Below are 13044 nucleotides of genomic sequence, written 5' to 3' on the forward strand. Positions count from 1 at the left end.
GGCTGCTGCCGCCCCGGCGCGGCCCCCGACTAGTCTTAGAACTGGTCTATCCCAGTCTGCCCCAGTTAATTAACCTTCTCTACATGACAGCTTTACAAGACTGGACAGAAGGCAGAACACCCATGATGTGGTGTGAATTAAAATACCAGCCAGCGGGAATGAATGAGTAAGGATGGAAGTCACCCCACACCATGCTGAATGCTTGAATCCTCCCAAAGAATTGTTTTGAAAGCAGCTGACAAAAGAGGTTCAATATTTTGAAATAATTACCGGTCCCTGAAATTAGCTTCTTAAAAGTAGTCTTTAAAGTCACTTCTTGAATAATCATAATATTTATAGGCTAAACGTTCCTAGTAAAATTTTGGGATGTGATAACTCACCATCCTATTCCAAGCTCCTGGTCAACATCAGAAGTTTTCGATACTCTCATTAGCTTCTCATTGAAAAAAAAAATTTTTTTTTTCTGCCCTAAATTTGAGGCCAAAAATAAAGACTCCTGAAGTCTTCTACTTCAAGTATACCTGAGGCTTTTGAAACACACATCTAGCTTTCACTGCTGCCAGGTGCACAGTGAGGCTATAACTTCGGGGTACAAAAGGACACGGGTAAGCCAAGTGAACGCTTTAATTAGGAGCCTAAGAGAGGACTGACAGCGATCAAGCTATAAAGCTATAAAGCTGTCTCTTGGTGACCAATTTCTGTATGTGCTTAGTGACAACACATTTGGAAACACTATGAACAGGTTTTACTTGAGTACGTTTTGAATTTTAGTAGGTCATTCAGAGCCCCCTCGATGGTTTGCAGGGTTTCCTTTTCATTTTCTTGGCAGAAGCACTTCAATGAGTTATTGGGAGAGGTTAGAATGGGAGTTCTTTCTTTGTGGACAAGACAGCAGAACATAAAACAGCTCCATTCCAGCAGCCAGGAGGCTGCATGCTCTCTGTTGTTTGACTGGAGTTCCGGGCAAGTGGGTAGGCTTATCCTTACCAGAGTCATAGAATAGAGTTTTGGATCTTCATTCTGCATAGAAATCCTTTAAAAAGGCACCAAGGAGCATGGATACCATCCTCTACCAGCCACCCCCTCTCCTCCATTCCCCAGTTTTGCAGTCAACACAAGAGGCAAGAGACCATGTCTTTACATTTTCTTGGAGTAACTAGTCATTCTAAGCATGTTCCCTAAGGTAGAAGTTAGGTTTCAAGGTGGAGAATAAGGTGGGCCGCGGTGGTGCGCACCTGCCACAGAATCTTCAGGATTTGCACCTCCCTCTTCTCTACCCTCCCCGCCCGCACCCCCTCCCATGGAGCCAGGTGGGGGGTATCCATTCGGGCTTCTTTGGAAGCGTCCTCCCCTTCACAAAAGCAGGACCGCTCCCTGCTTGGATTACGTGAACTTTCAGGGGCAGCCAAAAAGTATCTGCGGCGACGCGGATGCCAGGGCAATTTCTGGAAACGCGACGATATCAACTCCCTGGCTCGGTCCCCCGGTCGCGAGCCGCACGCTGGTCCCCACCAGCCTCGGCCCCCACCCCAGCCCTGCCCTCCTGCCGGCTGAACGCGGCCCGGTCTCACACCTGATCGCCGCTCAGGTCCCCCCCCCAGCTCCCCCCCGCCACCAGCGCGCGGTGCAGAGACAATGTCGAGGTCCCGGCCCAGGTTGGGCACTTGGGGCACGGCCTAGGGAGCGCGCGGGCCAGGGTGGGCAGCTCCTCACTCGGGGGCTGGGTGTGCGATTCCGGACCGACAGACGGACGTCCAGGACGAGCCGCCGTTAAGGGGGGGGGGGGGGGTTGGAGGAGGTGGAGCCGCCGGGGAGGGGCGGTGCCGCGGGGAGCGGAGCCCGGCCTCCCGCCCCCACCCCGCTTCGGTGCCTTAGTCTGGGCGGTGACACAAAAAGCTCCCGCTTGGAGCCGAGCGCCTAGCGGCGGTGTCCGACCGGGAGCGCCGAGGGCGGCGGGCAGGTGGGGCGCCTCCCGAAGGACCGAGCCGGGAGCCGGGGCGGGAGGCGCCGACGCCGCGCTCCCCGCGCCCGGCCCGCAGCCCGCCGCGCGCGTCTGGCCGAGCGGGTGGCGGGCGCGCCGGGACCACCCCGCGATGCTGCTGCCGCCGCCGCCGCCGCCTCTGTAGGGAGCGCCCGAGCCCGCTGCAGAGAGAGGTCGGTGACTTTCGGTTTGTTTCTCTGCTCTGCCCCTCCCGGGTCGGGGGCGGCGAGAGGGGCGCGAAGGGTGGGATGCCTTCGCCCCCACGGCGGCCGAGCCCGGAGCCAGGGAAGCAGCGAAGGGGAGCCGCCGCCTGGTGTGTTGGGGGGCTCCTTCTGGGCAGCGGATGGGGGTGGCGGGCCGCAGGGGTCCCGGGGAGGGGAGTGCGGGGCACAGCGGGGCGGTCCCGGGGCGCTGGGGAAGGGGGCTCCCTGGAGTTGCGTTTCTCCGGAGCGCCGGCGGAGTTGGGCTGGCGGCTGCGGCGGGGGAGCGGCGCTGTCGGCGGCTCCGCCGAGTCCTCGGATGCCCCCTGGAGCTCCAGTCCGAGGGAGCGCGTCTCGCGCCCGCGCCCGCGCCGCGCGCACCCCGGAGGGTGCACGTGCGCGCGCGCCCCAGCTGCGCCCCAACCCCGCACGCACCCGGGACGGTCCCCTAGCAAGCCCCTTGTCGGGCAAGGTCCCCACCCCCAGAAGTTGCCCTCGCGCGCCACTCCGCGGCCCCGGGACCCCTCTCGGGAGGAGAGGGAGCCGTGGCGGGCCAGATGTTGGGGGTCTTTTGTGCGGACCCACGTGCCTGGGGCGCTTGCTTCTGGAAGGGCAGCGGCAGGACAAAGCCGGCTGGACGCGTGGGACGCTGCACGCGAGGCGGCGGTCCCCGATCCCGCCTAGGGTGGGGGTGGGGCGGGGGGAGCGCTGCACGGTTTTGGAAAGAGTAGAGAAATCGGCAAAACAGTGACAGGGACTTGAGGTGGCGGACAGGGGCGAGGGAGAGGATGCTCGCGAATGCAGCGCTGGTGTGTGTGTCTGGGAGGGTGACCCGGCGCCCCGCATTCCCTCATAACCCGGTTTACTAGTATATTTTGCTAGTGTGTCTTTGCCCCGAAATATTATTCTACGCCTTCTGGTGTTTCTTTCTTTCTGAGGGGTTACATACAGTTGCTGGTGGAAGCTCTACCACCCGAGGAGAACTTGGAGGCGGGGGAGACTGCAGCGGAGTGGGGGGAGGGGGTTATTTATCCTATAGAGACAATTAGGCAGCGTTACGCCCCCTCCGCGGCCGGCCGGCTCTCCACACCTCCGCCGCCTCCCTCCACCTCCCCGCGCACCCACTTCACCGCCGCCGGCCGGGGAGGGTGCTTGGATTTCTTTCTCTGCTACGCGAGTCTAACCCTTCCTGCGTGTATTTCACTGCAGGCTGAACAAAGCTCAGGCTCAATTGTGCTTCCTGCTTGTCAGCCTCTTGCCTCCCAAACGCGTACCATTTCCACTTGATGTCATCACGCAGAAGGGGGTGAAAGGGACTCGGTGACAGATTCAGGTAACCCCCAGCAGTCTGGGTAGCCGCCTGGGTCATTTGGGCCAACAGTGTTTGCACGGGGCTGTTTGGGTGGTTTCTGCATCACACCATTCCTTTCCTGTCTGTGTGGAAGAGCCGCGGGGGGGCTGCTGATAATTCCTGGTTCTGAGAAAGAAATTGCAAATGACTTGAAACCTTCCTTTGAAGAAGTCGTTGAGGGCAGGGCGCCTTTGGGGTTGAATCAATTCCACCGGGTTTCCATTGATGGGAATTTTGATGTATTCAGTACATAGGCAATTGTATCTGAACGTGGGGTTTGGATAGATGCCTGCTTTCTTATCTGTAGTAATATATTTTGGCTTCAGTCTGTTCATGGATATCGCTTGTTGAAAAGGTATCATTGTAAGGCCGATTGTAAATTTGACCAGTGCTCAATTAGGGCATTGGTCAAATGTAGTAACCTTACGAAATAATGTCTCTCCTGCAAGCCTTCATTGTAATAGTGTTTGCAATATCAGGAGGGACATGCCAGCACTAAGTTCCTGGGAGGTGGAACAGAGGGCAGTTGGGGGAGCAGAAAGAGAACAGAGAAACGGCGCTTTGGTTAAGTTTCCATTTATATAGCTATGAACCATTAGGCTCTCAGGCTGCATTTTATCTTTAGGTTGTTGGTTCTTTTCCAAAAACTCTGGCCTGTTCCTTTCTTTCCAAGGATAGTTCTGTTTTGATGTCAACCTAACGAAATCTGGGGTTCTCTGGACGGGGCTCAATGAAAATGTCACCTTCAGACGTGTCAGATCACCTTGGCATTGGCATTGTCTCCTAGAGGGCAGAGTCCTGGCATCCGGCACGAGGAGCAGAAAATAAGAATGGTTATGGAGGTGGACTCAAGGTTCATCTTGTAGGAAGAAGGCATTGCTGAGGGCCCGAGGCTCCTGGTGCTCCTGCAGCGCGGGGTCTGTGGCAGATTCTCCCACCACCATTCCCCGCCCTCCCCCCCGCCCCCCCCCGCCATCCCTTGAAAAATTAAAATTTAAAAACTTGAAGGATTTGTCGTTCACCTCTAGGGTAGTTCTGAAAGGTGACTTTAAGAAAACCTAAGTGACACTGGCATGTATCCTTCTCCTCGGAGCATCCAGGAATCACCAGGAGAAGTAAAGGAGGTATCGGGTCCCTGCTCGAACAAAGGCCACCACTTCGGGAAGATCAGATTCGTGATGGTGCTAGGACAGAGGGATTCTGTCAAGTAATTTTTATGTCAGCAATAACGCAGGGTGTGTGCTGTGTTCCTGCAAGAGGAAAAGCCACGTGATGGGATAATAAGGAGTGTAATAATGCAATAGAAACAAAGGGTGTGGTTTTTTTTTTTAAATAGAAAAAATAAATACCTCACACACAAAATTCCACATGGGAAAACGGCTGCCTGCGCATGTAAATGCACGTCCAAGAACAAAGATAGCCACGGTGCAGTGTTCGGTTTCACTGTGGTTTTAAATGGTGTGTAGGAATAAATCATAATAAAGTGTTGTATTGATGCTTGTTTTGTTTTTTTTTTAGGTGGAGGCTCCCCACCCCCAGAGGTCTGCAGTAGTGTGTTTAGCTGTGGGTCGGGGGGGCCCTAGAGGGTTATTAGACCAACCTTTGCCTCCAGTGCCCAAGTCCTTTCTACAATGTTCCTTTAAGTCATTCAGCAGATGTTTATCAAGCACCTGATAAATAATAGGTTCTGTGAAAAATGCCAAGGGGTGGGGGGGGGCTGTCTGGAGACATAAAGATGAACCACCTTCGGGGAGCTTATGGAAGACCTGATTCTAATTAAGTTCAATGGAAGCCAGAGAGAGAGGAACAAAGGGTGGTATTGGACTTCTGAGGGAGGAGCATATGGTCATTGAATGCCTCTTTCATTGGGGAGATCACTACTTCCTAAGTGACTGGACCTGTTGTCAGAAGGTGACCTTTTCTTCATAGGCTTTAAACTCTGCAGCTGAATTCCACACAAATGTTTAGATTTCACTGTTGTTGAAAGGTCATTCTGTTTCATTCCTTATCCCCCTCAGAGTTGCTTGAACCTGTCTATCCTGTCTGCACCGTCTACATTGGAAAGAATTACTTGAATTTTGAAACAAACTCTGCTTTTTGGGTATTATCTGATTTAAAAAACAGATGGGGGACAGGAACTTTTGCAGGTTTCTCTCTTTTTTAAAGCAGCGATGTTATTGGCAATTTAGGTTAGGTTATGCTGCAGTAAGAAATCACCTCCAAATCTCAGTGGCTAAACACAGTTTCTTTCTTTCCCGTGCTGTGTGCCCGGCGTGGTCAGCAGGTAGGCCCTGCTTGTCGCAGTCACCCGAAGACCCAAACTGATGGAGGTGTGATCTTGAGTGTGCAGCATTGGAATGGAAACTAGAGGATCTTGCTGTATTAATGACATGATTGGGCCCAGAAGTGACTTATATTGCTTTGGCCAGAACTAGTGCTCGGACCCCACTGAAACCACAGTTCAGTATCTCTTGTCCTGCAAAAGGGGGAAATGGATAGAGGTGAGTGATCACTAATGACTTCCACAGGTAATGTGGCCCAGATGAGGTTACAAAGTGTCTTCCTGTGAGGCTGGCTCATGCTTTGTAGACATTGGGTATTACACAAGTATCACTTGAAAGAATGAATGATAACTATTTTGAAGAATCCGGTCCTACCCGCACATGGTATTTACTGATGTGTTGGTATTATATTTGCTAATACGATGGTACACTGACCATCAAATAAAAAAAATTATAATGGTCTCTCTTGTTGCCTGTTTTGAGTAGTTGTTTATTCTGATGTGATAGGCCGGGAGATGGTTCTAGGGCTAGTTCTAGGAGGTTCTGTGCTTAGCATTATGTAACAGAGCTGTTACTTACAGACTTTCTCTCCCTCACCATCTGCCTCTTATCTAAGACTTCCTGAGTTTGTTTGGACAGCCTGGGGTAAGAAAGGAGTTGCAAAGGGGGGTGGCCTCCTACAGCAAAGATTGCAGGGCCCCAGAGAAGACATCGAGGGGGCCCGAATGTGTGTAGGGTGGCCTTGGGCCACCCCCTCGTTACTCCGATGTTTAGAAAAAGCACTTTGGACGAGCGACGTTTTCTGGTCACGGGACCAGCAGAACACCCAGAGAGTTCTGGGACATTCATGCCCCCATCAGCAACCATGTCGACAAGGAGAGTGGTTAAGTTTTAAAGCCTGCCTTGTTGCATTTTCCCTAAAAATAGTTGGGTGCCGAGGAATAGGCATTGCAAGGGGCAGCGGATTAAGTAGTTGGTGGCCTGTAGAGAGATTTTGCTGTCGGAAGTGCTGGTTCCTCAAATATCTTTGTTCATGTTGTGGTAAACGTGTGCATGGATTAGAATTTTTAGGATCTGAGAAGTACCTTCGGCATAAGTGTGGAATTTAACAAAATAGTGTTGCTTCTGGCTCAGTAATCACCTCACTCGCTGAAGTCATTTTTATAAAAAGAGCTCTCCCTAGACAGGTGATACGGTGAAATGACAGCTGGTCCCTGAGTCACAGTGACTAGGGGACATCAGTGTTAGCCGAAGAATGCAGAGGCTGCCCTCTGCTTCCCCTGAGTGACAAAATACTGCACCCAAAGGGGGGAAAGTGGGAAATGAGTGGCTGAGAAGCCGGCAGGGAGAGCCAAATATAGCCCGTCCACGACCTCCAGGAAAGAATCGGGGTGCGTGTGGTTGGGCTGAGGGCGAGGCGCAGACGGGGCAGGAGGGAAAATGATGCCCTGAGGGACTAGTCTCGAAATATATTTGGGAAGCTCCAAAAGACGTTTCTGTGTTTTGTTTGGCCTCTGAGGGCCCACCACTTAATTAATTTCATAATTAGTCAGCTGACCAGGTAGAGGATACTTGTGGAGTGAATGCTGTGCCTGGCCCCAGGTGCCGTCGAAATGTCCAGAAAGCCAGAGGGGAGGAAGGTGTGGGTTTTCCTGCTCCTTCCCTCCTGACTTTGTGAGCTGCCCGGTGTTCCAGGAGTCCAGCTAAGTGATTGAGATCACCATTTGGATTAAGTACTCGTTTTATGTTTAAGGATTTTGTATTCCTGGTTGGCTTGCTGTCATGGGAAGACCTGAGGCCAGCAGCTGCGTGTGTGACTTGTTTCTCCTTTGGGTGGCCCTTGAAGCCTGTGGTTTTCCAGCCTAGGCCCTTTATGGCTGCTGAGGCCCGGAGTACATTTTTTGTAGAATCGTGGGGGCTCCTCGTGATCTACTGGGAGCGGAGGGCGTGAGTACGGCAGGATGTCTTATTTGCCACTGGATTTGTTCATCCCCGCATACGTAAAGCTCGCTGCAAACATCCTGCCTGCTAAAACTTATTCTGACATCACGCAGGCTTCCTGGGCTACCAGACTTCATGCAGGGAAGGTATTGATCGAATGTGGCTGGGAGGGGCAAAGACGTGATGAAGTGGGGTCTTGGGGCGCCATGTTCTGTGCCCGTGCTTTCTCTCTAGTCCCTCCGACCTACCTCCCAAGGAAATGTAGCTTTCCTGCCTCACTTTCCATTTATAAATCCAGAAAAGCACATTTAGTACACTCCTCACTGAGGTTCTACAGTCATTGATGAGATTTTGGCAAAAGCTTTGACAGATACCGTGGAAATAGGGAATGTTCTTATGAATATTGGGATTCTGCTGATTAACAGATGAACGGTCCCTCCTTAGTGACAGTTCCCATCTCCCTTAGTGTCTGTCCTCACCACCGTCTCCCACCTGAAGACTTTATTTCTCTCTGGACTGTGAGAGTGGGTACCCTTACCTCCTGGCTTTCCCACCCCAATCCGTATGACAAAACGCTGATACCCTTGGGACAGGAGGCCATTGTAAGTGTTCATTCCCTTGCTTAATACTTCTCAGTGGCTTCTGTCTTTTGGGGATGGAGTTCATATTTTTCAGTCTTCCCTTTAAGGTTTTTCCCACCTAGACCCAGACTTCATGTCTATCCCTGACTTTTGCTCTGCCTAACTTTAAAACACTGGATGGTGAACCCACAAGCCCCCAGAAATGCTTTGCATAGCCTGTTTAAAATTCTGGAATATTCTGTGGCCTACGATGTCCTCTCCCTATATTCTGTCAGTCAGGGTGTGACTTGACTCTTATAACTCTTCTAAAAAATTTAACTTTGTCACTTTAGCCCATAGCAATCCTTCACTCCTCCAGAGTTCTCTGGTAAAATTACCTTCATCTCTCATTTTGTTCAACATTCATTCATTCTACAAGGGGCACTTATCATAGGTGGTCTTGTATTATCACCCAAGATTGAGTGGTCTCTTTCTTTCTTTCTTTCTTTCTTTCTTTCTTTCTTTCTTTCTTTCTTTTTTATTTGAGAGAGAGTGAGAGAGATCCAGAGAGAGAGAGCACGAGCAGGGGAGGGGCAGAAGGAGAAGCAGACTCCCCACTAAGCAGGGAGCCCGATGCCACGATGGGACTCGGGGCTCGATCCCAGGACCCTGGGATCATGACCTGAGCGGAGGGCAGATGCTTAATCGACTGAGCCACCCAGGCGCCCGTCTTTTTCTTTCTTTTTAATTGCAAAGAACAGAAACCCACTCAAGCTAGTTCAGATAAAGGGTGATATACTGAAAAGATGTCCCAGGATGTGAATGGGACTTTTCCAGTCACTGCTCAGCTGGGGGAGAGGGTGAGGGATCTAGTTTCCTCCAAGGGGGCCTTGGAGCTGGTGGATGTAGGGACTGAAACCAGCAAGATCTCATATCTCTTGCAGGCTCCTTAGAGATGAATACTGGATGAGGTTTGAACCTATTTTGTATTCCCCACTGTGTTTGTACAACATAAGGGCTCAATAAATACTCAATCGTTGATGAATCTTTGACAGCGCAGAAATGATTTTGACCTACTGATAAAGGAATTATAGATGCTTTTGGCCTTAGACTTAAAGGAAGTTAAGAAGAAGGAAACTTTTTTCCCCCCTGATTTTATTTATTTATTTATTTGAGAGAGAGAGCACGAGCGTGAGTGGGGTGGGGGAGGAGCAGAGGGAGAGGGAGAAGGACACTCCCTGCTGAGCGCAGAGCCCAACACAGGGCTCGATCCCAGGACCCCAAGACCATGACCTGAGCTGAAACCAAGAACTGGATGCCCAACTGATGGAACCACCCAGGCACCCCGAGGGAAACTTATTTTTAAGAGCTTCCCCTACTTGCATTAATAATGATTAAGTATTGAATCAAATTAGAGTTGCCAGGCGTCAGTACGCATTTCAGTAGTTGGGAAGTGAACATTCTAACAAGATGAATTGTTATTGGTAGTCTGTTTTTCATCTTCTGTTTGTCTGCTTCTTCCAAAACAACAACAGACATCTGGTTTGCTCTACCTCTTTTGATTTTGGAATACTCGTTCCCAGGATAGAAACCCTAACCCTTGGAATGCTTGATCATTATGGATAGCGTTATTAGGAAAGAGGAAATGTGTTTAGCTGCGTGGAGAAAATGGCCACGGATACGTTAACATCAAAATAATGTTCTCAGTTTGAGGGCTAATGAATGGAGCTGAGCTCAATGTCTCAAAAACAAAGTATTTGGTGTGATATTCTTTTCCAGTTGTATGGCTCTGGGGTGGGTTTGTAAATTGCTTCCTTGCAGGTTAATATGAGGTTAAAAGTGGTTGGAGAGAATGTGGGTAGATCTCTGTACCTCGTCTGGAGAATTTGCCCCTTTGTTGCATGCGACATAAGGATCATGGTCATTGTAAGGGAGTGATAGCTAATTCAACCATCCAGGTAGAGAGCCATCTTTATCTAGGGTAAGTACTTGTCCATCTGGTCCTACTCCATCATCTTAACACTTGAGAAACCTAAGGTAGGAATCCATCTATTCACCTCTGGTGATGGGTAAAATAGCATTTGAAATACTGAGAACCAATGGCTCAAACCCTGTATTAGGTATAAAATTGTATATTGTATATATTAAATTGTATATACTAAATTGTGCCTGCTGTTTACTAGGCACAGTTCTGCACAATTCTAAGTAAAACCCTTGCCTTGCCTTAGCTTAATGTACAAACTTAACTTGTAATTATTTCGTTTTCTGCCCTTTTTTTTTTTTGCAGTGGCAAAGCTGAAAGGGGACAGAATAAAAGAAATGTATCTGATACTCTTCTCTGTCAATTCTTGATCTGTTACCATACATACCTGTCTTACCTAATTCAGTTGAGTGATTAAAATTCAGTTTTAATCAGTTGAGTGATTAATTCAGTTGAGTGATTAAAAACCTGGAATTTTTGAAGCAAGATGGGTTTGGGTTCAAGTGTTGGCTCTGCCGTAATGACGTTGAGTAAATAAGGTCTGACTGAGCTTTGGTTTCTTCACCTGGAAGATGGAGGACAACCTCACTGAGTTGAGAGTAAGTTAGATCTTTGCATAAGGCGCTTAACGTGTTGCCCTGTGCATTGTAAATGCTGCATTGTGGTGGCTGTTATTAATGTCCCTTTTATTCAGCATCTACCATCCACCAGTTGTGGTGTTGAAATCTGGAAATCTCGGGATGAATAGTTGTGCTCTACCCTGAAGAAGCTCTTTAACTAGCCATGAAGATAACCACATCCAAAGAACTACGGCCTTTGGCGTTTTTATGAGGATTTCCTTTGTATGTCATGTCATCGGAGTCTTGTCACTGGAGAGTCTTTGTAAAGCTTTGCTTGAATGGTGTGGAGTTTAAGATGATAGGCCTTCTCAGGAGGAAGCTGGAGGAAGCTGAGAGGCTCTGGGACAGCCTGCAAGCAATCAGGCCTTCCTTCAAGAGCACCAGCCTCCTTTTTCCTGTGGCCTCCCTCCTCCCAGGCTAGGCAAGCATCTGGTTTCCAGGGTCTGGTTTCTTGGGGGGTAGGATGACCCACTGACTCAGCATGTCCAGGAGGACTAAGAGGATACCTGCGTGGAGGGACTTTCTGTCTTAAAACCAGAACGGTCCCAGGAAACCTAGCATCAGTTGGTTACCCTACTCAGGGGTCCTGCCCTTGTTCTGGGATTGTTTTTTTGGCCCCCTGAAGCAGCCTTTGTGGACATTTCACATGGTTGGATAGGCAGCCATCCTCAGAAAAGAGGCAGGAGAGAACAGGGCTGGATAAGCCTGGCTTTGTCAATCCTTTTCTTTATGAGTATGCTTTTTGGAATAGGATCTTTATTATTGTTGTTCTTTTTATTAAAGAAGAGATCTCTTGAGCACAGGCAAGAAAGGCCACTAGACTATACAATAGGACTGTAAAGTTGGCGGGATCTTTTAAAAATTCTCCTTAAGCCATAGTATTTGCTGTGCCTGGAAGGGATTTTGTACGGGGTTTGGTACACAGTAGACATTCAATAGATACTTGTTGAAGGAATGGTGGAATTTAATCTTGAGGAAAACTTTGAGAGCTGGGTTCCATTTCAGGGCTGGGTTGCTGATCGTTGCAGGATTTCAGGCTGGGCCCTTGGGTGGCTACCTTGGAAATGCATGGCCCTCTATCTGTTCTGGGTTCCTTGTTGTGCTGCTATCTGGAGTGTATTTATGTATCAGCTTAGGCTTTTCTTGACCGTTTTGTTGTTGTTGTTGTTGTCTTTCTTGGTGGAACCACGTGACACCGGCTGATGCGTTGCCTTGTCTTTTGTTTGCAGCTAGGATGCTTCTGGAACGTGCACATGTTGTGAACATAACGGTTGCGTGATCGAGTGCTTGTGTACACACTGCCCAGTGTTTTCCTCCTCGAGGTAAGGGCGCGATTTCCTGATGAGTCTGTTCATTCCAAGTGGGGGTTGGGAAGGGAAGCAGGCCTAGCTCCATACTACTGAGTGGAGATACCTGGAGCCGGGCTCCAATTGGCCTGCATTCCCTCTTTCTGAATCTCCATTACTAACACATGGGGTTGATGGCAACTGATAAGGCCCTGGGATAAGCCACAGATTTTTCTGGTCTTTAGCTGATGCCTCCAACGATAACCCTTTGTGTTCTGTTTCTTTTTGGGAAGTGTAACTATTTATCTGGGGATGTTAGGACCTGCAGCAAATTGCCAGAAACAGTAATTAGTTTGCTAGTTCTGCAAACCCCATGCGCATAGCACTTGGGGGCAATTGCTAGACATTTACGTCACTCTTTCAACTCAGATTCCTGGGTAATCACCATGCACACTGAGAAATCATACTCATTTCGGTTCCTGATAAGCCAGATTTCTTCACGGCCTGTTGCTTCACCTGAGGAAAAGGTAAATGGTTTGTCTAGGGAAGGGGGGGGACAAGCAGAATTCACTTTATAAATTGCCCTTATTTCTACACACAAATACTAAATATTAGTTGAAAGAGTTAGTGGGGTTTTTTTGGTTTTTGTTTTTTGTGTTTTTTTACAGAATCACACGTTTATTTTATTTTTTCCCGAACAGCAGAATCAGAGCTATCCAAAATGAGTCGTTCACACACCTTGAGTTTATGTTAAAATAATAAACGAGGTGTTTGAGAATTGGATCTTAGGGCAGTCATTCTTCCCAACAAGAAGTTCTTTGATTTGCAAGAAAAAATGTCTT

The 13044-nt window shown here is 49.2% G+C and overlaps 1 protein-coding gene across 11 annotated transcripts in view; it reads left to right on the plus strand.

Moving 5' to 3' along the window:
- The first annotated feature begins 1879 nt into the window (after positions 1-1879).
- The window catches only part of RNF152 (ring finger protein 152), a 73669-nt gene continuing 62504 nt past the window's right edge, over positions 1880-13044 (plus strand). Inside the window, exons 1-5 of one of the 11 annotated variants that reach the window (XM_078060227.1) lie at positions 1880-2154; positions 3391-3514; positions 4320-6033; positions 12146-12238; positions 12632-12729. The gene's annotated coding sequence lies outside the window, so the exon portion shown is untranslated. Of the gene's footprint in view, positions 2155-3390; positions 3515-3534; positions 6034-12145; positions 12239-12631; positions 12730-13044 lie in introns of those variants that run through there. The other 10 variants (XM_078060222.1, XM_078060228.1, XM_078060224.1 and 7 more) reach the window with 10 other exon arrangements.

Source organism: Halichoerus grypus, chromosome 13 (assembly GCF_964656455.1).
Source record: "Halichoerus grypus chromosome 13, mHalGry1.hap1.1, whole genome shotgun sequence".
Classification (NCBI taxonomy): Eukaryota; Metazoa; Chordata; class Mammalia; order Carnivora; family Phocidae; genus Halichoerus; species Halichoerus grypus.